We start from the raw sequence: 23,419 nt of genomic DNA on the forward strand, positions 1-23,419 counted from the left end.
GTACCGTATTCAGTAGTCATACTTTGACTGTGTGCTTTGTTCATTAATGACAGCAAAGAGTTACTGCTTTGCCTCAGCTAATTCTTCACAGGCACCAAGTGAACTGTATTTAAATCAGAAATCCATGCATTCCACAGTAATTAAAATTTTACTAAAATAGTCAAAGGGTAGTTAAAAAAAAGAAACGCTTTGTCTACACTAGAAAATTAAGTCAGCTTAACTGCGTCACTCAGAGGTGAGGAAAAAAAACCCATTGTAGACAGCGCTACACTGTCTGCTTCCATCGACTTAGGGGAGGTAGATTACTTACACCGACTGGAAAACCCTTCCTGCCGTTGTAGCTCGTGTCTACACTGAAGTGCTACAACCCTTACAATATGGGACCCTTCCATCACCTCAACCCCAGCACATGTTGAATCAACAAAACAATTTTGAAAAGAACATGGTCAATTTACATCTTTAACATAAAAACACTGGGCAGAATTCAATTTTTAAAAATAATTTTAACAGATATTGATGTTCATTTTAAGTTTTTTTATTTTAGCAATTTAAATTTTAACAGTTGTATGAAATTATGCCTGGGAGACAGCTATTTGATGACAGACATTGAGATTCAAAAAGTTAAAGTTTTATTAACCGTTAAGGATATGGTCATGATGTTGATAATTTGTTTTAAGTCAACAAATCATATCTGTTTTCACAATTCATTTGCTTGTCCATTTGTAAAAAGCCTAATTTAAAAGTCTAAATTATTGGATTTTGACCCTGTCAAGCTCCCAAGCAACATTTTTCTTACTTTGCTATCTGTAAACGTTGTCAGTTTGTGTGTATATGGTGAAAGCAACATTTACTGACATTTACCAATACAATCCTTTTAAGCCTAAACATACCATTTCTGAAACAGTCTCCTTTCTATATCATCTCCAGATTTTTATCATTACTATTCCAAAAAACAAATTGTTCCAACAATTTTACAAGTCTTTTCAGCAATGGAGAAACTGACTGACTTTACAGGGGTCCAGCCTGATTATATCCAAAGTTTCGTCAAATGTAGCGGGTACTTGTAACTATCCCAGGTACAATATTTTCAGACAAAATGGGATTTTCAGGCTGGAAGTGTCCCTTTATAAATAACACTGTGCAGGCTGAACAATGCTATTGAAGATCAGCCCAATCCAAAACCCACTTCCCGCAACTCCCATTGGCCGGGAACGGCGAACTGCGGCCACTGGGAGCTGCAGGCGGCCGTGCAAATGTAAATATTTACTGCTGCCCTTTTCACTACCTATATACCTGCAGCACGGCAGGATATTTCACCCTGGCAGCTGCAAGAAGGGAAATACAGTATTTGCATAATATCAGAAGCTGAAAAATACAATAAGGTGTCTGTTGTTCAGGTCAACAGCAAACCATTTAGCAGAGATGCTGGGGAGGGGAGCACCATAATTAAAAAAAGGACTACCTCCATCAACACTCTTCATTATAAAAGGTGTGTGAAGCATCAGAACACTACTTATTAGTTCTACCTGTGCATTCTATCCCTATATAATTTCTGTATATTGTAGAAAATCTAGCAGGCTCTGTTTTGAGAATCCTGGTGTTTTAGTATCAAACTTCAGATATTTGCCTGTACATTTGAATCATCATCGTTATTCTGATGACACTGAGCTCCAATCTTCTCTTTCACAGGTTCTCTCTGTGCTACTGTGTCTTACCCAAGTCCAGACCCAGATGTCAGATCATTTTCTTCAGCTGAGCAATGACAAAGCTGAGTTTATTGCAGGTGACTTCCTTGCATATTTGTGGTGCCATTGCCTCTAGGTAGGCCCCATGAATAAGGCTACATTTTAGCCACGGGTATTTTTAATAAAAGTCACGGAAAAATTCACGGGCCCATGACCTGTCCATGACTTACTAAAAATACCTGACTAAAACTGGGGGGGGGGGGGTGCTCGGGGCACCACGGGTGCTGGGGAGGGAGCACAGGTGCTGGGGAGGGAGTTGCTACCCGGGGAGTGGGGGCGGGCGCGCAGGTGCTCAGGGGGAGGGGGTTGGAGGTGGGGTGGGCTCAGCCTTGCTCCTTACCCAGCTCCTGGGAAGCTGCGGCCCCAAGCCCTGAACCCCCCCACACCCAAACTTCTGCTGCTGGGGGGCAGGGCACCCCCCCGAGACTGCCCAGCAGCAGCCAGTACGACTGACCCGGGGGCTGCCCGAGCTGCTCAGGCGGCTCCTGGTCCAGCCACATGGGGCTGCTGCAGAAGTCACAGAAAGTAACGGAATTCGTGACTTCCATGACAAACACAGAGCCTTACCCATGAACTACTACATGACTCCTTTGCCTCCAGATTTGCCACAGGATTGTGCTCCACGGCCTAAATTTAATTTAAAAAAAAACAAAAAAAAACAAAAAAAAACTACATTTCTAGTGCTTATGGTTGTGCTGAAAAACCTTCCCAGTGTATTCCATCTTCAAACAGCTTAGAGCAATAACTGAAAGAGGGGCAAACTACTACCCCACTTGTTACAGGGAACATTAACTCTGAAATATAAGCGACAAGAAGTGACAAAATGTTTAAACTGCTTCTTTTCTTACCTTAACATCTAACTTTTATGCTTATTTTACATGGCCAAATTGCCTTTCGAGGCACCCAAAGCCAAAGGTGTCCCTAACCAGTGGTCAAGACTCCATCTTTTCCCCACATAGCTCATATAACGCAGTTAAACACCTATAGCGTTACATTGGGTGTATAAAGTGGTACAGTGAGAAATAAGGGTCTAGGAGAAATGTAAAACTAATGTGATTTGATATCAAAATAAATAACAGAAGGGAAAGAGCACTTGTTGTATTACTCACTTTCAGATTTAATTCAGGATAAGCCTCCATCTGTGAATTTACCTGGAGCGGACACAGGATTTCCACTAAAGAGTACATGAGGCCTTGCCCTTAGAGTCAGCAGCCCTGTTAATATCACAGCTATTGTCACATCTGGCCAACATCTTTGGTCATATCTGTACTCTGACCAGAGCTTCCCTCTTGCCATCTCTAGATTATAATTACATTTCATCCCATGCTGCCTTTTTCCCATGCTACCAGATAGTAAATGGTACTCCAGAGGCTGCATTTACAGTAACTGGCTGATTTATGAACTAGTAAATAAAATATTCTGTAGGCTTGAGCTCAGGCAAAGAATCGCTGCATGGATTTTTAAGCTAATGCTGCTCCTCCCTCCCCCAACTATTTTTCTAACAACACAGTCATTACACTGGCTTCCCCTTAAATATTATATTACATACAGAGCTGCTTTGAGGACTTTAAGCCCTCTCCACAGATGTGATTTCAAAAAATCATTTTGATAGTTTTGACACCATGATGCTGGCAGACCAGGTAGCTCACACCAAGGTCGTCATGTCTCAAATGAACACTAATACATAGCTGGAATTCATCGGACTCACCTGTGTGTTAGTATTATTAAAATAGGTATTAGAATTCTAAGCACATGTTTAGTGTTCAGATGTTATGAAATGCTTGTAAATTGCTGCATGCATTAATGTCATAATATCTGTATCTCGTGTTATAAGTAGGGCTGTCGATTAATCGCATTTAACTCACGCAATTAACTCAAAAATCGCGATTAATCGCAGTTTTAATCACACTGTTAAACAATAATAGAATACCAATTGAAATTTATTAAATATTTGTGGATGTTTTTCTACATTTTCAAATATATTGATTTCAATTACAACAGACTACAAAGTGTACAGTGCTCACTTTATATTACAAATATTTGCACTGTAAAAATGATAAACAAAAGAAATAGTATATTTCAATTCACCTCATACAAATACTGTAGTGCAATCTCTTTATGGTGAAAGTGCAACTTACAAATATTTTTTTTGTTACATAACTGCGCTCAAAAACAAAACAATGTAAAGCTTTAGAGCCTATGAGTCCACTCAGTTCTACTTCTTGTTCAGCTGATTGCAAAGACAAACAAGTTTGTTTACATTTACAGGAGATAATGCTGCCCACTTCTTATTTACAATGTCACCTGAAAGTGAGAACAGGTGTTTGCATGGCACTTTTGTAGCCAGCATTTCAAGGTATTTACATGCCAGATATGTTAAACATTCATATGCCCCTTCATGCTTCAACCACCATTCCAGAGGACATGCTTCCATGCTAATGCCGCTCATTTAAAAAAAAAAAAAAAAAAATCTTTAATTAAATTTGTGACAACTCCTTGGGGAAGAATTGTATGTCTCCTGCTCTGTTTTACCCGCATTCTGCCATATATTTCATGTTATAGCAGTCTCGGATTATGACCTAGCACATGTTGTTCGTTTTAAGAACACTTTCATTGCAGATTTGACAAAAATGCAAAGATTGCTACAGAACTCAACCCAAGGTTTAAGAATCTGAAGTGCCTTCCAAAATCTGAGAGGGACGAGGTGCGGAGCATGCTTTCAGAAGTCTTAAAAGAGCAACACTCCGATGCAAAAACTACAGAACCCAAACCACCAAAAAAGAAAAATCAACCTTCTGCTGGTGGCATCTGACTGCTTTGGATCATTATCGAGCAGAACCCATTATCAGCATGGACACATGTTCTCTGGCATGGTGGTTGAAGCACGTAAATATCCTGCGACACTGGCTACAACAGTGCCTTGCAAATGCCTGTTCTTATTTACAATGTCACCTGAAAGTGAGAAGTGGGCACCATTATCTCCCGTAAATGTATACAAACTTGTTTGTCTTAGCAATTGGCTGAAAAAGAAGTAGAACTGAGTGGACTCGTAGGCTCTGTTTTACATTGTTTTATTTTTGAATACAATTATTTTTTGTACATAATTCTACATTTGTAAGTTCAACTTTAATGATAAAGAGATTGCACTACAGTACTTGTATAAGGTGAATTGAAAAATACTATTTATTTTAATTTTTACAGTGCAAATATTTGTAAGCAAAAATAAATGTAAAATGAGCACTGTACACTTTTTATTCTGTCTTGTAATGGAAATCAATATATTTGAAAATGTAGAAAACATCAAAAAATACTTAAACAATAATAGAATAACATTTATTTAACAGCACAATTAATCACGCAATTAAACGTAATTAATTTTTTAATCGCTTGACAGCCCTAGTTATAAGGCAATATTGAAGTGTTTGTAACTGTAAGTCACCAGACAAAAGAGAAGCATTGAGTATGACATATTAGGGCATGGCTACACTTGCAGATGTAGAGCGCTGTGAGTTAAACCAGCCTTCGTAGAGCGCAGTAGGGAAAGCGCTGCAGTCTGTCCACACTGACAGCTTCAAGCGCACTGGCATGGCCACATTTGCGGCACTTGCAGCGGCATTGGGAGCAGTACATTATGGGCAGCTATCCCAGCATGCAAGTGACTGCAACGTGCTTTTCAAATGGGGGAGGGGGGATGGAATGTGACAGGGAGTGTGTATGTGGGGGGAGAGAAGTGGGTTTTGGGGCTGCTGAGAGTGTGTCAGCATGCTGTCTTGTAAGTTCATATCCCCCTCTCCCTCCCCGCCTCTCTCTCACTCACTCAAAGCAAACAAAACAAACATTTACTTTCTCAGAGCTGATAAGCAGCCGGCTTCTCCGAAACAGAGCTTTGAAAGGGCATTTCTGCATTCCTGCAGCCAATTTCACAACAATGACAAGAGTGGCCACTTGATTTAAGGGGATTACGGGATTTCCGGAGGCTATTCACAGCACAGTAACGCAACACCTCATTCACACTTGCGCCACGGTGCTCCAGTGGGGGCGCAGCAAACGTTATTCCACTCGCCGAGGTGGAGTGCCAGCAGCACTGTAGCTGCGGAGTCAGAGTGCTCTACGTGCCTTGTCAGTGTGGACGGGGAGTGAGCTAGGGTGCCCGGGGCTGCTTTATTGCACTGTAACTCGCAAGTGTAGCCAAGGCCTTAGTTTCCAGCAGGAGGTGTTATTTCCTGGCCAAGAAAAGAAGGCCAACACTACCAACTGGAAACTAAAGCCTTGGCTACACTTGCGAGTTACAGCGCAATAAAGCAGGCCTGGGCGCCCTAGCTCACTCCCCACCAGACGAACCATTGTGGAACATCAGAGGATGAAAGACTTTGTTGACTGCTCCTCCCTCCCCAGGAGATGTGCAAGTGAATTCCTCCCAACAGTTGAACTGCAGAACGTGGGAAGGAATCAAAAGTCCTAGCAAGGAGGAACTGTATCTTTTATGCTGCTTGAACTCTGAAGGGCAAAGATTATTAAGCATAAACAAAAGAATACCAGTGCATAGTCTAGGTTAGTGCTAAAGAACATAGAAAGTTTGCTTATTATAAAAGTTTCTATTACTTTTGGAAACTTAAGATCGGAACCCATTTGTGTTTATCTACGTTTACCTGCTTTAACCTTGTAAATAACACTTATTTCCTTTTCCTAGTTAGTAACTCTTTAGACAGTTTATTACAAGTTTGGCTACAAGCACTGTTTTTGGTGAGAGATCTAAGGTGCAATTGAACTGGGACAAGGGACTAGTTCTTTGGGACTGGGAGTAATCTGAATATTGTTGTGATTTTTAGTGTAAGGGACCATCTATCACAAGATAGATCAGAGTACCCCAGGGGACTGTCTATGACTCCATGTTAAGGCTGGTACAGTGCTTGAGGAATTTGGCTAGTGATAATTGGCTAGTGAAATCTAAGTGTAAGGGGACTGTTATCCCCCAACTAACATTCAGTGGGGGTGTTTTGGTTGGCTAGCTCCCAGTACTAAAAGGGGAAGGGTCAATGGGAAATGAAGTCCCTGAGACTGACAGTCCCCAGGGGCAATGGGGAGAGGCCAAAACTCCAGGTCAGCCTGACTGACAGGGCGGGCAGGCTAATCAAGGAGTCAGGAGGCCAGGGGGGTCCCGTCCTCCGTGTGAACTGGAATTGCCTGGGTCAGACAGAGTGGGCCCAAGCTAAGCTGCTGGGAGCAGAGCTGCAGCCCCAAAGCCAGAGCACAGCCCAGAGAGAGCAGACCTGCCCTGGGAGCAGAGCTGCAGCAACCAGAGCCAGAGGGGCTAGACAAGCAGCCAGGAAGCAGGTCAGAGCTGGGAGCAGAGTCACAGAAGTAGCCTGCAGAGCCGACCTGTCCTGTGAACAGAGCTGTAGCAACCAGAGCCAGAGGGGCCAGAAAAGCAGCCCAGGGAGCTGGAGGCAGAGCAGCAGCAGCAGCCGTGCTGAGGCAGAGTGGTGCAGTCTGGATCCGGGTATGGTGAGCAGCTGGGGAGAGCGAGGGGAACCCTGGGCAGTGGGCCCAGCAAAGGGAGATGCCTCAGCCAAGAGGCTCTGCAGGCCAGACTTGGAGGAGGATCGTAACCCTGACAGGGCAGGGGCGACGCTGGGAAGAAGGGTCCTGCCACCTAGAGCCTGAGAGCGTGTGGCCAGAGAAGTGTCCGACCCACAGCATCCCTGCAGCACAGCCAGGGCCTGAGAAGGAGGCCTGGGATCTACAAGAAACAGACTGTGAACTGCCTGGACGTTCCAGAGACACTGTTTGTAATGTTCCCTGCCACAGAGCGGGGTGATGTGTTTCCTTCAACCTTTCCCATTTTTCCTTATTCCTTTTTAAACTAATTGTTAATTAACTAAACTGTATTGCTTTAAATCGTATGTAATGATCAGTGGGTCAGGAAAGCATCCAGTGTGGAGAGAGTACCCCGGAGTGGGGACACTCTAGCCCCTGACCTAGGTGACCACAGCAAGGTTGGGGGGGGGGTCGAGCCCCCCAGGAATCCTGGGCCCAGCCTTGTTAGGGTTATGAGGACTCTGCCAGACAGAAGAGTGCAAGGGGAGTCCTTGAGGGCAGGGAGGCCTCTGGGTAAAGGAAGTGGGAGCGAGGACTCAGATCCTTCCGCTAGCCCATTTCACCGGGGTAGTGCAGAAGCCAGGAAAGTTCCCCACAATAGCGGGACCATTCCCCCGCTTACATAAGTATAGAACTCAGAACCAATTTGGGGTTTGTGCCCTGGTTCTTAACAGTTTGCCCTGAGGTTGGTACCTATGCTCTTGAGCCACTGCAGGACAGCATGACAGGCTCTCATGATGCAGGACTTCTGGTGACTACTAGGTATAGGATTAGCAGGTGGGATTTCCACAAGAACCTCAGTGAGTCTGGGAACTCTGCCTTGCTCAATAAGGAGATAGATATGAGGCCAAGTTCTCTGCTGGCATAACTCCACTGTAAACAGAGAAAACAGCCTTATATGTATTTTAAGGGTTGGTCTAGGACATTTATTTCTGATGGCTTACCCAATGGCAGTTGTATTTATATATTTTATGGGTTGAGGGAAAGAGCCGCCATGCACACTCCCATCGCATGGTAAGGGGGTGGGAGGAGAGGAGGGTTGGATAAGGGGAAGGAGGTCCCGGGGGGCAGTCAGGGAACAGGGGGCGGTTGGATGGGGTGGAGGTTGGGGGGGGGCGGTCAGGAGACAGGGAGCGGGGGGATTGGGTGGGGGTGGGGTCCCTGGGGGTTGAGGGGTCCCGGGGGGGGGAACAGGGAGCAGGGAGGGTTGAATAGGGGGTGGGGTCCTGGGGGGGCAGTTAGGGACGGGGGTCCCAGGAGGAGGCGGTCAGGGGAAAAGGAATGTGGGGGGGGTTGGATGGGTCGGGGGGCCTGTCAGGGGACAGGGGCAGTCAGGGGACAGGGAGATGGGGGGGTTGGATAGGGGGTGGGGTCCCAGGAGGGGACGGTCAGAGGACAAGGAGCAGGGGGGGTTGGATGAGTCGGGGTTCTGGGGGGGCAGTCAGGGGGCGGGAAGTGGGAGGGGATGGATAGGGGGCAGGGGCCAGGCTGTTTGCGAAGGCACAGCCTTCCCTACCTGGCCCTCCATACCGTTTTGCAACCCTGATGTGGCCCTTGGGCCAAAAAGTTTGCCCACCCCTGCCCTATATGCTCCACCTCATGGCAGGGATTCCGATTCATCTGACAGTTCGTTTCTCTGGCTATGTCTACATTTGAGCTGGGATACATGTCTCCCAGCTCACACAGAGGTACCCACGTTAGTGCCTAAAGATAGCAGCGTGTCCACAGTGGCATGGATGACAGCTTAGGCTTGCCACCCCAATACATAGCCAGGGGGTCGGGAAGGATTGTACTCCAGGCCAAGTGGCCGCCTGTGCCACCATGGACACACCGCTATGTTTAGGTGCTAGCTCAAGCAGAGCTAGCGCAGGCACATCTACACAAACTGCTAATCGCACCTCCCCACATGAATAAGAACATAGAACACAAGAATGGCCATAATGGGTCAGACCAATGGTCCATCTAGCCCAGTATCCTGTCTTCTGACAGTGGCCAATGCCAGGTGCCCCAGAGGAAATGAACAGAACAGGCAATCAACAAGTGATCCATCTCCTGTCGCCCACTCCCAGGTTCTGGCAAACAGAGGCTAGGGACACTCAGAGCATGGCATTGCATCCCTGCCCATCCTGGTAGGCCCATCAATGGCTATCAGTCCTCCATGAACTTACCTAGTTCTTTTTTTAACCCTGTTATAATTGTGGCCTTCACAACATCCCTGGCAATGAGTTCTAGAGATTGACTATATGTTGTGTGAAGAAGTACTTCCTTTTGTTTTAAACCTGCAGCCTATTAAATTCATTTGGTGACCCCTAGTTCTTGTGTTATGAGGAATAAAAAATAACACTTCCTTATTTACTTTCTCCACACCAGTCATGATTTTATAGACCTGTATCATATCCCACCTTAGTTGTCCTTTTTCCAAGCTGAAAAGTCCCAGTCTTATTAATTTGTCCTCAGATGGCAGACGCTCCATGTTCCTAATCATTTTTGTTGCCCTTTTTTGAACCTTTTCCAATTCCAATATACCTTTTTTGAGACAGGGTGACCACATCTGCACACAGTATTCAAGATGGGGGCGTACCATGGATTTATACAGAGGCAACTTGATATTTTCTGTCATATTACCTATCCCTTTCTTAATGATTCCCAACATTCTGTTCACTTTTTTGACTGCCGCTGCACACTGAGTGGATGTTTTCAGAGAACTATCCACAAGGACTCCAAGATCTCTTTGTTGAGTGGTAACAGCTAATTTAAACCCCATCATTTGATATGTGTAGTTGGGATTATGTTTTCCAATGTGCATTACTTTGCATTTATCAACATTGAATTTTATCTGCCATTTTGTTGCCCAGTCACTCAGTTTTGAGATCCTTTTGTAGCTCTTGGCAGCCTGTCTGGGACTTAACTATCTTGAGTAGTTTTGTACCATCTGAAAATTTTGCCACCTCACTGTTTTCCAGATCATTTATGAATATGTTAAATAGAACTGGGCCCAGTACAGACCCCTGGGGGACACCACTATTTACCTCTCTCCATTCTGAAAACTGACCATATATTCCTACCCTTTATTTCCTATCTTTTAACCAGTTACCAATCCATGAGAGAACCTTCCCTCTTATCCCATGACTGCTTACTTTGCTCAATAGCCTTTGGTGAGGGACTTTGTCAAAGGTCTGAAAATCTTTCTGAAAATCTAAATATACTATATCCACCCCTTGTCCACATGTTTGTTGGTCCTCTCTAAGAATTCTAGTAGATTGGCGAGGCATGATTTCCCTTTACAAAAACCGTGTTGACTATTCCCCAACAAATTATGTTCATCTATGTGTCTGACAATTTTGTTCTTTACTATAGTTTCAACCAGTTTGCCCGGTACTGAAGTCAGGCTTACCGGCCTGTAATTGCCACTATCACCTCTGGAGCCCCTTTTAAAAATTGGCTTCAGATTAGCTATCCTCCCGTCACTTGGTACAGAAGCTGATTTAAATGATAGGTTATATACCACAGTTAGTAGTCCTGCAATTTCACATTTGAGTTCCTTCAGAACCCTTGAGTGAATACCATCTGGTCCTGGTGACTTATTACTGTTTAGTTTATCAATTTGTTCCAAAACCTCCTCTAATGACACCTCAAACTGGGACAGTTCCTCAGATTTGTCACCTAAAAAGAATGGCTCAGGTTTGGGAATCTCCCTCACATCCTCAACCGTGAAAACCGATGCCAAGAATCACTTAGTTTCTCCGCAATGGCCTTATTGTCCTTGAGTGCTCCTTTAGCATCTCGATCGTCCAATGGCTCCAGTGGTTGTTTAGCAGGCTTCCTGCTTCTGTACTTAAAATTTTTTTTTGCTATTACTTTTTGAGTCTTTGGCTAGCTGTTCTTCAAAATCTGTTTTGGACTTCCTAATTATATTTTTTACATTTCATTTGCCAGAGTTTATGCTCCTTTCTATTTTCCTCACTAGGATTTAACTTGCACTTTTTAAAGGATGCCTTTTTGCCTCTCACTGCTTCTTTTACTTTGTTGTTTAGCCACAGTGCTACTTGTTTGGTTCTCTTGCTGTGTTTTTTAATTTGGGGTATACATTTAAGTTGAGCCTCTATTATGGTGTCTTTTAAAAGTTTCCATGCAGCTTGCAGGGGATTTTACTTTTAGTGCTGTAACTTTTAATTTTTGTTTAACTAACCTCCCAATTTTTGGGTAGTTCCCCTTTCTGAAATTAAATGCAACACGCCTCAGAGCAAGTGATGTGACAACACTCTGGAGGGAATTCAGGTAAAGAGGAAACACTTTCAGCTGATTAAAAGGCACATGTATGACCTATGTAATGTTTAACAATATATTTCAATAAGGTTATTTTTATTAGCCACTCTCCTGGACCGTACCAGGAAGCAACCACATGGCATCACACTGTTGCCTACTGCCCAAAAGAAGTGTAGGAAAATGTGTGCATGGGGAGGGATGTAAATATGGAAGCTTATACTCATTCCCTGCCCCCCCCCCCCCATATACATACCCCTCCTGTCCTTTTAGCAGTAGTTACTGAGCAGTGAAATCGACACGTATTTCCATTGCAGCCCTGCCTGTGGCCAGGTACTGCACAACACAGAAAGACAGTCCACCCTCCCTCCCCCGAGTTTGCAGTCCCAACCGCAGCAACCCCCCAGTCAAGCTACACCAGAAACCCTGGGTACGCTGCAGCCAAGGGGCCGGACTCTGACTGGTTCTGCCCCGCTGCAGCTCCCCAGGCTTTCAGCGGGTGGGAGTTTCCTTTGCTTCTGGCTGCCGGGGGATCGGCCTCGGCCGGGGAACTGCAGTAGGCGCTGGGGCGCCAGGGTGTGTCGGGGCTGAGCGCGCAGCAGAGGAAGGGGGTGAGGAGCTGGGGAGGGGGAAGGATTCCCACCCAGCCCCGTCCAGGTGCCACGGGTGCTCCTGCGCTGCTCCCCGCCTCAGGTGACTAGACAGCAAATGTGAAAAATCAGGAGGGGGGGTGGGGGTAATAGGAGTCTATATAAGATAAAGACCCAAAAATCAGGACTGTCCCTATAAAAACTGGACATCTGGTCACCCTATCCCCGCCGCTCTGCCTCGCCTTCCAGCCTCCCCCAACAACCTCAGCGCCCCCAGCCGCCTGCGCGCCTCGCCTGGCCCTGCACCCTGGGCTCCTACCTGGGGGACGCGGGGCTCTCCGGAAGCTGAGACGGCCGCTCCTCCTGTGGGCCGAGGCGCTCTAGGGGAGGAGGAGCCGCAGCTACCGACAAGAGCTCTTCCTGCTTCCCCTCTGGGGGCTCGGCAGGGCCCGGGGCGGGGAGGAGAGTTTCACTCGCCCGCAGCAGCAATGGAAAACATGACAGCGCGTCCTGCAGCCGGGGGAAGGGCGGGGCTCTTATCCCAGCGGGCTGCTCCGCTCGGGAAATGCAGGTGTGGCTCGCTCCGTGCTCCGGCGAGCTCTGCTGTGCCCCAGGCGAGCGCCAGCGCCTGCTCCTCCCGCTGCCATCCAGCCAGGGCGCTCGGGGCTGCCCAGGCAGGGTCAGTGTTACAAAGGGTTTGCACGCCCGAGTGCCTGGGTGGGGCTTGAAAAATCACCGAAAATAGGCTACATAACTACGCTGTGACTTGCATGTGGAGTCAGGGGGTCTCCCACCTACTAGGCTTCATTTCCACTGTCACTAAAAGGAAACTGATGGAATATTTTATGCATTTTTTTTCTTGCAACATCCTTTTGACTAACTCTCAGCTGATTGAACCCTCCCCAACCTCGGTGAAGTCACCCTGAGGTTGCACAGGCTATAGGTCAGACCAAAGCATTTGGTCAGGCTTTTTAATAGCCCTTTAGAAGTTGAGAAGCCAGCCCCTCCCTCACTAAGTCACCACTCCACTCCTATCCTTTCACACACACAATAATAATTATTCTTTATGGTGCCACAGGACTCCATTCTACTAAGCTCTGTACAAGCACAGAACAAAGTCTGGCCCTGCTCCAAAGAGGTTGGTACATAGCAGTAATGGTGCAGTAGCCTCATATTGCTGGGAGCTATATTAACTGTACCACTTAGGCACATATGAACCAAGGGGAATGTGGAAGCATCATGTGATAGGAGCAGTATGGCTTAGGAGGTATGTACTGTAGTAACTGGGCTGGAGCATCAACATCACTGCTCCAGAGACCAGGAGATGAAGCTAAGTAGCTGGCAGAGTGAAAAGGAGGCATATGTTTGCACAATGGCAGAGAGCAAAGAAAAGCAAAGGTCAGGGACCTTTGGGGAAACAAGAATCCCAAAACACAGAGGGTACAGACTCTAGGGAGAGTAAGTAAGTTAGAGGACAGACTGGGTGTTATGAACATGGAGAGCAAGGTAGCTAAGCCAACAGGCCATTCTAGGGTTGGTTTAAATGTTCAGTGCAACATCTGGCTCTAGATATAACCAAATAATAATACTTAGCTCTTATATATTACTTTTCATCAGTAGAGCTCACAGCACTTTAACAAAGATGAGCAAGACTGATCTCATAGAAATCCAAATATTTAGAAAGTCAAACCAAAAAAATAAATAACGCATTCTCCAGTTAAAATTTCTTTTGTCAAAGTCCCAGTTTAAGTAACATTGCTGACTAGATGTAGGAGAGAGTCCTTGCACTCTGGGTGAAATTCAACCTTTCTGCATATTACTAGCAAAACATAAAATAAATTAAAAACACCAAAAGACACCAACTCAACTTTACAACTGAGACTTTAAAGTCAAACCATCCAGAGTTAGAGTTTCAACCTTAACTCTGCCCCCCTCTTATATATATGCACAAAAATGGGTTATTTCACAGAGGGTGAAATTCATCTTTGTGCAGTGGGCTCATCCATGCCACTTATGCTACATAGTTGGGCTGTATTGGTCGGAGCTGTGGGAGGAGTTTGTGCACAGCAGAGCCTTTGCCTGTGGAGAAGTTTCTGCTGGCCCAAATGAGGAGTAAGGCATATCAGAAGGGCCACAGTGTCAACAGTTGTGTGAGGTGTTATCACTGAGGAGTAAGTGGTGTGGTGATACTATGACCAATAGACCAGCCTATGAACTAGAGCTGCAGCCATGGAGGTGCTACACTGCAGGGCTGTGCTGTGGGCCGCATTTGGCCACCCATCCACTCTTCACAATGTGGCTAACATGTATTCATGCCATACAATGTGAGCCTACATTGAATGTGCAATGATTCCACACACAACATCTATGATGAAGTTAAAGACCACTGGGTGACTGGTGGTAAGCTTTTAGCATGAGTATAGGAACTTCTATTGGTTTTTTTTATATGATTTCTCTGTAATGCTTTAATCATAAGAATAAAGTGTTTACTTATAAAGAGCTGTGTGGTAACTTGTGATTTCTGGCAATTATAGCTGTTCATAGCTTTCAAAGAGAAAGCAAAGCACAGAGTCTGGCAGTCTGGCTTGCTGGGGATATCACAATGTACGCAAGGAACTGCGCTGCCTGAAAAAATCCCAGTGAGGAGTGAGAGAGACATGAGACAAGAGAGGAGACAACTGAGGAGCCAGGAGCTTAGAGTGGTGCCCTTTGTTGGAACACAGAAGGGGAAATACAGGTGTGGTTACCCTGAACTGTGGCAGATGCTATGGTAACACAAATAATAATGAGCTACATAGCATTTATGCTGAATGACACCACATGCCACAATGCCCAGTTGTCATAGAAGATTGAACACAGAAGGGCTAAGTTAAGGTTACTGTGAGAAAGTCTCGTTTCATTTGATCCTCCTTTTCCACAGAAGAAGAGACTGAGTACGGAACACTTCTCAGGCCTAATGCTCACTTCCCCTCCTTTTTCACTGGAAGTCATTTTGAGCAGAGCCCGACAAATCTGAAAAAAGAAAATGTAGGTCAATGGTCCTGGTCTTAGTCCAGTTCCTACATCACAGTGTCCAATAATCTTGGGGTATGTCTACACTAGAAAATTTGGTCGAATTTATAGAAGTCGATTTTTTAGGAAGCGATTTTGTAGAGTTGATTGTGTGTGTCCCCACTAAGCGCATTAAGTCGCATTAAGTCGGCGGTGTGCATCCACAGTACTGAGGCTAGCGATCCCACAGTTCCCGCAGTCTCCGCCACCCAATGGAATTCTGGGTTTAGCTCCCACTGCCTGATGGGGCAAAAACATTGTCGTGGGTGGTTTTGGGTACATGTCGTCAGTCGTCCCTCCCTCCAGGAGAGCAAGGGCAGACAATCGTTTCGCGCCTTTTTTCCATGCAGACACAATACCACCGGCAAGTGTACAGCCCATTCAGCTTAGCCGCCACTGTTGTGTCTTGGGTGCTGCTGGCAGCAGATGGTACAATAGGGCTGAAAACCATCGTCATGCTTCCACTGCCACTCTGCTCTCCTGCTCTGGCAGCAGACAGTACAATAGGGCTGCAAACCATCGTCACGCTTCCACTGCCACTCTGCTCTCCTGCAGACGCCATACCACGGCAAGCATGGAGCCCACTCAGATCACTGCGGCAGTTATGAGCACTGTAAACTCCTCGCACATTATCCTGCAGTATATGCAGAACCAGAACCTGCAAAAGCAGGCGAGGAGGTGACGGCATGGACACAGACTTCTCTCAAAGCATGGGCCCTGGCAATTTGGACATCATGGTGGTAATGGGGCAGGTTCATGCTGTGGAACGCCGATTCTGGGCCCGGGAAACAAGCACAGACTGGTGGGACCGCATAGTGTTGCAGGTCTGGGATGATTCCTAGTGGCTGCGAAACTTTTGCATGCATAAGGGCACTTTCATGGAACTTTGTGACTCGCTTTCCCCTGCCATGAAGCACAAGAATACGAAGATGAGAGCAGCCCTCACAGTTCACAAGCGAGTAGCGATAGCCCTCTGGAAGCTTGCAACTCCAGATAGCTACCGGTCAGTCGGTAATCAATTTGGAGTGGGCAAATCTACTGTGGGGCCTGCTGTGATGCAAGTAGACAAAGCAATCCCTGAGCTGCTGCCACCAAAGGTAGTGACTCTGGGAAATGTGCAGGTCTTAGTAGATGGCTTTGCTGCAATGGGATTCCCTAACTGTGGTGGGGCGATAGATGGAACCCATATCCCTATCTTGGGACCAGAGCACCAAGGCAGCCAGTACATAAACCGAAAGGGGTACTTTTCAATGGTGCTGCAAGCACTGATGGATCACAAGGGATGTTTCACCAACATCAACGTGTGATGGCCGGGAAAGGTACATGACGCTCACACCTTCAGGAACTCTGGTCTGTCTGAATGGCTGCAGCAAGGGACTTACTTTCCAGACCAGAAAATAACCACTGGGGATGTTGAAATGCCTATAGTTATCCTTGGGGACCCAGCCTATCCCTTAATGCCATGGCTCATGAAGGCATACAAGGCACCCTGGAAAGTCAGGAGCTGTTCAACTATAGGCTGAGCAAGTGCAGAATGGTGGTAGAATGTGCATTTGGACGTTTAAAAGCACGCAGGCGCAGTTTACTGACTCGGTTAGACCTCAGCTAAACCAATATTTCCATCGTTACTACTGCTTGCTGTGTGTGCCACAATATCTGTGAGAGTAAGGGGGAGACGTTTATGGCGGGGTGGGAGGTTGAGGCAAATCGCCTGGCCGCTGATTACACGCAGCCTGACACCAGGGTGGTTAGACGAGCACAGCAGGGCGCGCTGCGCATCAGAGAAACTTTGAAAACCAGTTTCATGACTGGCCAGGCTACGGTGTGAAAGTTCTGTTTGTTTCTCCTTGATGAAAACCTGGCCCCTTGGTTCACTCTACTTCCCTATAAGCCAACCACCCTCCCCTCTCCCCTTCAATCACCACTTGCAGAGGCAATAAAGTCATTGTTGTTTCAAATTCATGCATTCTTTATTAATTAGTCACAGAAATAGGGGGATAACTGCCAAGGTAGCCCGAGAGGGGTGGTGGAGGAGGGTAGGGGGGGAAGGACAAGGCCACAGTGCACTTTAAACTTATTGAATGCCAGCCTTCTGTTGCTTGAGCAGTCCTCTGGGCTTGAGTGGTTGGGTGGCCGGAGGGGCCCCCCCCCATTCTTGGGTGTCTGGGTGAGGAGGCTATGGAACTTGAGGAGGAGGGCAGGCGGTTACACAGGGGCTGCAGCGGCGGTCTGTGCTCCTGCTGCCTTTCCTGCAGCTCCACCAGACGCCGGAGCATATCGGTTTGATCCCCCAGTAGCCTCAGTATTGCATCCTGTCTCCTCTCATCGCTCTGCCGCCACCTCTCATCTCGCTCATCCCTTGATGAAAACCTGGCCCCTTGGTTCACTCTACTTCCCTATAAGCCAACCGCCCTCCCCTCTCCCCTTCGATCACCACTTGCAGAGGCAATAAAGTCATTGTTGTTTCAAATTCATGCATTCTTTATTAATTAGTCACAGAAATAGGGGGATAACTGCCAAGGTAGCCCGAGAGGGGTGGTGGAGGAGGATAGGGGGGGAAGGACAAGGCCACAGTGCACTTTAAACTTATTGAATGCCAGCCTTCTGTTGCTTGAGCAGTCCTCTGGGCTTGAGTGGTTGGGTGGCCGGAGGGCCCCCCCCCCATTCTTGGGTGTCTGGGTGAGGAGGCTATGGAACTTGGGGAGGAGGGCAGGCGGTTACACAGGGGCTGCAGCGGCGGTCTGTGCTCCTGCTGCCTTTCCTGCAGCTCCACCAGACGCCGGAGCATATCGGTTTGATCCCCCAGTAGCCTCAGTATTGCATCCTGTCTCCTCTCATCGCTCTGCCGCCACCTCTCATCTCGCTCATCCCTCCTGTCCTCGCATTCATTTTCTGCTTTCCTGGACTCTGACATTCTTTGCCTCCACGCATTCTGCTGAGCTCTTTCAGTGCAGGAGGACTGCATGAGCTCAGAGAACATTTCATCACGAGTGCATTTTTTTCACCTTATCTGCGCTAGCCTCTGGGCCGGAGATGATAGTGGTAGTGTTGAAACATTTGCAGTTGCGGGAGGAAAAAAGGGAGAGTTGGGTTGACTATTTAAAATGGGTTGGCCAGTTAGAAGGAGGGGCTAAGGTTTTCGGGTTAATGTGCAGCACAAACCCAACTAACCCCCCCCACACACACACACACACCCAATTCTCTGGGATGATCACTTCACCCCTCCCCCCACTGCGTGGCTAACAGCGGGGATGATTTCTTTTCAGCCACAGGCACACAGCCCAGCAGGAAGGACAACTTCTGGATGTCCCCTTAATAAAATTCCCCTATTTCTACCAGGTGACCATGAATGATATCACTCTCCTGAGGATAACACAGAGAGATAAAGAATGGATGTTGCTTGACTGCATTCCAGTAGCTTTACTACATCCCAAGTCTTCAGAGCAATTTAATCATTAAACACGCTTGCTTTTAAACCATGTATTATATTTACAAAGGTACACTCACCAGAGGGGCCTTCTCCGCCTTCAAGGTCCGGGAGCCCAGGTTGGGAGGGTAATGTCTCCAGGGTGATAAACGGTTCCTGGCTGTTGGGGAGAATGGTTTCTCCGCTTGCCTGCTGTGCGCTATCATCTTCCTTGTCCCCAAAATCCTCATCCCTGTTGCTTGAGACTCCCTTGCAGGAGTCCACATACAGGGGAGGGGTAGTTGTAGGGGCACCCCCTAGAATTGCATGCAGCTCATGATAGAAGCGGCATGTCTGGGGGTCTGACCCGGAGTGGCTGTTTGCCTCTTTGGTTTTTTAGTAGGCTTGCCTGAGCTCCTTAAGTTTCACACAGCACTGCTGCTGGTCCCTGCTATAGCCTCTGTCCTTCATGCCCTTGGAGATTTTTTCAAATATTTTGGCATTTTGTCTTTTGGAATGGAGTACTGATAGCACGGATTCTTCTCCCCATACAGCAATCAGATCCAGTACCTCCCGTTCAGTCCATGCTGGAGCTCTTTTGCGATTCTGGGACTCCATGGTCACCTCTGCTGATGAGCTCTGCCTGGTCACCTGTGCTGATCAGCTTGCCACGTTGGCCAAACAGGAAATAAAATTCAAAAGTTCGCGGGGCTTTTCCTGTCTACCTGGCCAGTGCATCTGAGTTGAGAGTGCTGTCCAGAGTGGTCACAATGGAGCACTCTGGGATAGCTCCCGGATGCCAATACTGTTGAATTGTGTCCACACTACCCCCAAATTCAACCCGGCGATGTCGATTTCAGCGCTAATCCCCTCATCGGGGAGGAGTACAGAAATCGATTTGAAGACCCCTTTAAGTCGACAAAAATGGCTTTGTCATGTGGACGGGTGCAGGGTTAAATCGATCTAACGCTGCTAAATTCGACCTAAACTCGTAGTGTAGACGAGGGCTAACTGGCATCCTCCTGACAAGGATTGAATGGGCATGCAGACCGAGGCCTCGTCCACTTGAGAAAGTTTGATTTAAACTAGTCTTTAAACCAGTGCAACCCCTTGTGAACACTCTTATTCCAGTTTAAGGAGTGACTTATTTTGGTTTAGCTTAATCCTGTTCCCAACTGACTAAAGCTAATCCACTATAAACCAATCTTAAACTACAGTAAGAGTTTCCACACATGGCTTTGCACTGGTTTAAAATCATACTAAGTTAAACTGGTGCAACTTCCCTTGTGTAGACAAGATCTAGCTACCACCACACCCAGACTGTCAAACTTCAGGTATGTTGGCCAGGCAATAGGAGGCAGCTTGCAGTAGTGCATTCAGTACTGTATCTGTTCCAAGCCCAGTCCCTCTTGCCTTGAAATCAATGGCAAATTTCCATTGACTTAATTAGGAGTATGATTGGGCAGTCCTCGTGGATAGAGAGAGGGATTCAGTCTCTACGGTTGTCCATCAGTCAACTCTCACTAGCACAATATTCACAAACAGGAACTGGGGCGGCTATGGCAGTCTATGGAATAATTCTGGACAAGGAAACCATTGTAGGACGAGCTCACTGACTGCCCTTTCATACAGGCAGGGAGGGAGGCATTTGGTTAATGCATTTCATTTCTGGACGTCTCCCCACAGGAATGCTACCCTCAGAGTACAGGCTCCTTAGGTAGCTTTGATATAAAATTGTCCCTTGTATAACTGTAACTCCTTGGGTCTGCCATTTGCAGCTGCTGCACTACAGTGTTCATTTTCTTTTTCTAGCTAGTTTATTTGCTGCCTATAGCAACATTTGGGGGAGGGGGGCCATTAAACTACCTAAGGGGCCTGTAAGAGCTGCATGGTGAGTTTGAACCAATTGGTAAACTGTAACAATGAGATTTTCTCATTGTGCTGGAGATATGGGAAACACAGTGCTACTAGAGCCTTGTGAGATGCAGCACAGTTACGGCCAGATCCAGAGTCCAGCGAAGTCAATAGGAATCTCACCATTGAATCTGTAAGGATGTTTGCGATTTTACCCCCAGGTTTGGTTTGAAATCAGTAGGTCTAAAGTCTGAACGTAGCCCCAAAACAGAAAGAGCTCAGTTGAAAGCATGGTTAGATTAAAGCAAAGGCCACATTGGCTTCTGGCTCGGGCCCCAGATCCTGGAGTCAGTCTGAGTATAAAGCAGCTAAGTTTCTTAATACTCAAAAAGCAGTATGTTACCTTCCTGTTGTGTTGTATACAGTTCAGGGTAGTGAAGCTCTGGCTTTTCATTCTGTGGGTCACTTAGTAAGGGTTGGCTCCTCCACCTCAACTTCAACTGATACTACTCAAACTCCTTGTTGTATGGTCCTTAAAATACTTCACTCAGCAGACTACCAGGATAGAATTTGACAGCCCACAGCAAATCCAATGAGCTGTCTGTACATGTGTCGTCCCCCCCTCCCCCCCCCCCCCCGCTCCTCCTTCTTCTTCCCTAGCTCTCAGATCCAAATGTCACATCAATAAACAGCCCTGAACGGTAACTACCTATCAATGAACAGCCCTTGATTTTCTCCTGATCTAGAGAAAAAACCCAAAATACTAAAGAAGAATTACTCCTGGGGGATTTCTGCATCACTGCGCCTGTGCAGAATTCATGTTGCCCACAGATTTCTTTGTTTCCCTATGGAAAAATGACTTCTGATGGGGAAGCAAAGGGAAGCCACAAGAGTGGTCACGTGCCCCTCCCTGGCAGTGCAGGCAGGTCGGTTTGGGTGCTCGGAGCAGCTGTTAGAAACATAAATCACCGCCGGGGGGAGGGATGTTGGGAAGTCGTGCATGTGAGAGAGCAACATTTGGTCCCTCTTGCTCGCTATTGTAGCACGCTTGGCTTGGTGGGGCAGGGTTTCAGGGTGTTTCTGAGGAGGTAGGAGTAGGGCAGGCTCTGTCCCCTCAGGCAGAACAGAATGTATACTCCTGGGGGAATTCTGCACCACTGCGCCATGCAGAATTTTGCAGAAAGTAACGTGCATGCAGAATTTCCTTTCCCTCACAGAAATGGGCTGCAATGCTGCTAGCTGCCACTAGAGACCACTGGACCCAGCAGAGTCCAGCTCACATATAGAAGACACTGTCTGGGGGAGAGAGACGGAGCTAGAGGGTTCCTGGCAGCTGTAGATCCCAACATGCCCTGAGGGAAGGAGAGGGTGGTGTGCAGGAAACTGCATGCAAGCCTGGTACCAAGCCTCAGGCTGTTTCTCCCTCTGGATCCCTGGACTCTGGGGGGAAGGGGTGCGGGTGTCTGGGCTGGGGGGGCCATGGCTGGGCTCTGGAGGGGGGGGCATGGGTATCTGGGCAAAGGGGAGCCCTGTGGCTGGGCTCGGGGTGGGGTGAGGTGCAGGTATCTGGGTTGGGGCAGCCCCGCAGCTGGGCTCTGGGTGTACTGGCTGGAGGCCTGTGGCTGGGCTCTGGGAGGGAGGGGTTGTGGGTGTCTGGCCCCTGGCTGGGCTCAGCTGGGGGAAGGGGCAGAGAAACAGTTATTGGATTATCATTGGGGTTTCTTTAACTCTCTACTCCTGTGGGGAATTTTTGTGTGTGTCTGTATTGTTACAGACATACTTGCTGACAGGTATTTTGAAATAAATTACCAAAATAATTGAAACTGGCGTGATTATGTAGTGTTATTTTGACAAATAAAATTTGCAGAATTTTAAATTTTTTTGCGCAGAATGCCCCCAGGAGTAAAGAATGCTGCATCTCTAAATTCAGAACAATTAATGTTACAGTCTGGCATCACTATCAATGGAGTGGCACTGTCACGAGCACAGTACTGAGGTAATTTAAGTGTGCTGATGAGGAACAGAATAATTGTTCCAGCATTATGAACCAAATCCTGTTCCCATACTGGGGTCTTGCCATTCACTTCAGTGGGATCAGGAGCTGGTGCCAGTGACACATTTCTACCAGTCCATAGCACTCTCCATAGCACTACTTTTCTCTCTATTTAGTACTTTTGAGTCGGTCTGTTTAGAAAAGGGACAAAGTGTAGTCTGCAAAGGGACAATGTTAGCTCAACCATGAATATATAAGAATATTCAATTACATAAGGAATGGAAACATTTTCCAAAAGGAAAGTGTGTAAATCACTTTGTTATGGAGCCAGAATTGACTTTTATATCAAGGTATGTGCCTGCTTACTTTAGAGTTTGTTTAACTGAAAAGCAAGGTAATTACCAGGACTCCTGCCAAAGACCCCCTTCCTTTTGTTCACTCTCGGCCGCATTCACTTTACAACTCTCAAGGTAAAACAAAGTTGAGATTTGCAACTGGAAACCTCTTTTACATTTGTGTAACACCCTTCATCCCAAACGGTTCCTAAGGTGCTTTGCTAATCATATAGAAAGGAATCACATCACCACTCATCTGCAGCTCCCTCTAGGGTAAAAGGTGACTGACACATAGTCGTTTGGATAAGGAAGGGACAAATGCTAGAATATAGGGAGTAGAGCTGGCTGGATGTATACATATATAATGTCAATTATGAATTTTCAAAAAACTCCAACAATTGGAATTAAAAAAGCAAAAGTGTTTCAGTTTTTAAGCTGGTTTTTCAACCAGCTCCAAAAAGGAGCACTCACCCACTGCTGAAGTGGAACCAGCTCTGCAGTAGATACAGAAGCAATTCTGCATCAGCAACATTTGTAACAGTTTGGGAGGGGAAAACTCAAAGGCCTGGTCTACACTAGGCTTT

At 46.8% G+C, this 23,419-nt stretch overlaps 1 protein-coding gene across 1 annotated transcript in view; it reads right to left on the reverse strand.

Annotated features, from left to right (window-relative positions):
- The window catches only part of ANXA11 (annexin A11), a 65,329-nt gene extending 52,632 nt beyond the window's left edge, over positions 1 to 12,697 (reverse strand). The window contains exon 1 of the mRNA XM_065408570.1: positions 12,516 to 12,697. The gene's annotated coding sequence lies outside the window, so the exon portion shown is untranslated. The remainder of the gene's footprint in view (positions 1 to 12,515) is intronic.
- Between the last annotated feature and the right edge of the window lie 10,722 nt (positions 12,698 to 23,419).

Source organism: Emys orbicularis, chromosome 7, assembly GCF_028017835.1.
Source record: "Emys orbicularis isolate rEmyOrb1 chromosome 7, rEmyOrb1.hap1, whole genome shotgun sequence".
In the NCBI taxonomy this organism is placed as follows: domain Eukaryota; kingdom Metazoa; phylum Chordata; order Testudines; family Emydidae; genus Emys; species Emys orbicularis.